This window comes from Aplysia californica, unplaced genomic scaffold (genome assembly GCF_000002075.1).
Source record: "Aplysia californica isolate F4 #8 unplaced genomic scaffold, AplCal3.0 scaffold00009, whole genome shotgun sequence".
NCBI lineage: Eukaryota > Metazoa > Mollusca > Gastropoda > Aplysiida > Aplysiidae > Aplysia > Aplysia californica.
The window spans coordinates 3,129,138-3,131,001 of NW_004797279.1; the positions used below are offsets into that span (position 1 = coordinate 3,129,138).

At 43.9% G+C, this 1,864-nt stretch overlaps 1 protein-coding gene across 1 annotated transcript in view; it reads right to left on the bottom strand.

Moving 5' to 3' along the window:
* LOC101857847 (limbic system-associated membrane protein) overlaps positions 1–998 on the bottom strand; it is a gene marked incomplete in the record, with an annotated part of 55,183 nt that extends 54,185 nt beyond the window's left edge. Inside the window, 1 exon segment of the mRNA XM_005089831.3 lies at positions 581–998.
* Positions 999–1,864: the final 866 nt, after the last annotated feature.

Here is a 1,864-nt window from a genome sequence, read left to right on the forward strand (position 1 = left end):
GCACACACACACACACACACACACACACACACACTCGCAAACATTTCAGAATGTTATAACCTGCTTCTATAAGTTTCTTAGAAATGGCGAGTGTTCGATAACGTCTGTTCGTGTTCATGCAAATAGAATAAAATTTTCCTTCCACTCGAGTCTTCCGATTATGTAGATCGAGCTCCAAGTCTCAATAGCTATAATACATGCCGTCTCATAGAGATGATTCGGCATACGATACTGATAGAATGTTTTCAAGTAAGGAAATTGCCGGAGCCATAACGACATAATATTGTCTTCTTCTCATTACTCAGACGCTTGTGATTCCCTGTGCCTGTCCAACGTGTCGATCGTTGGAAACAAAGTACCGGAGTCAAGAGTTCAGATCTTTATGATGCAGTCGCAACAAGCAATTTGCCCCTGTCAAAATTCAAGAATATACAGTTATGTTTGTATTGCTTACAGTTTCTTTTTTTTTCAGTCTCAGTAAAGTGAACATGTCCTATAACTCATCTTGATACCCAAATGCGCACACGTCTAAAAAGAGCTCCCAAAACAGCAAAAACATTTTGTTACACTTAAAGCTTACCTTTTTAAGTTCCTTTTTCAGACTGCAACTTAGATGGACTCTGACGACGACACAATATCCATAAACACTAAAGCAGAATAAAAACTTATCTTGTTGGCCACAAAGCTATTGAATCGTTCAAACAATTTTGCAAGAAACCTGAAGTTCCACAGGATTCCCCTTGCAATAACGTAAACGACTGAGACAACGGCAAAAGAGAGAAAGGAACAAATCGGTCACGTCCAACTGCGTAGCATCACACGCTACCTGTTTGACTCACAGATGTCCGCGCATAAAAATTTCCCCCACGCCACGCAATGCTTAGCCACGTTGAAGACGTCCGCGTGGGTTCCGTATAAGCGAGCTACTACCCTCTCTCAAATCCTAATTGCTCACGGTCGAAGCGAGAGGTGGATCGCTTTGGCACCCACTGGAGGCAGCGCACGTGCTGCTTGGAGCTGCTAGTTTGGCTCATCAAGCACGGCTCACTCGCGGTCGGCGAGCCCTTTCCTCTTCTTGGATTGCCTTTCCTTGCTTCGAGCAAAACATTAGAGGAGAGGGGTATTTCGAGAAACGGGAAATTTGAGGGGAGGGGGAACAGGGTGATTACAGGGTGCATGTATTGACATGTGTGTGTGAGCCTCTGTGTGTGTGCGTGTTTTGTGTGTTTGCGCGTATTTGTGTACGTGCGTGAGGGAGAATATTTTACTCATGTTTGTCGTTTATTGACACTGCATAAGACGTGTGTGTAAATGTGTGTGTCTGTATGTTTTCTCTGTCTGTGAGTATGAGAGAGAGAGAGAGAGAGAGAGAGAGAGAGAGAGAGAGAGAGAGAGAGAGATTGACAGAGGATTAATGAGTTCGTAAATAAGATAGTAAGTGAGCGAACGAGCAAGGCAATGAGCCTGAAAATGCGATAGTTTATAAGTGTGTATTTCTGTTGTGCGCCTGTCTTTGTGTGAGTAAGTATGTTTGAGCACAGTATTTACACATGTGGGAGGAGATGAACTGGGAAAAACCACTCTCGGTGAGCTCTCAGGGGATTTAGCAGGCGGATGTGCCAGCTGGCTTAATTAGCTATACCAGAGCAGTTGTAAGTCTTAGGGTTTGAATTATAATCATTCAAAGAACAATCAGGCGGAAAGTGATGCGATTAGCTTCAGGAGAGGAAATCCCAAATGATGTTAATCATCATTGGCGTAAAAGTAGAAGAGTAAAAGATGAGGGGGAAAGGGGGAGGGGTTGAAGTGAGTTCTCTGCAGGTGATGGTGAATTAGGTCTTTGCCCTCATGAGGTCACCCCCCC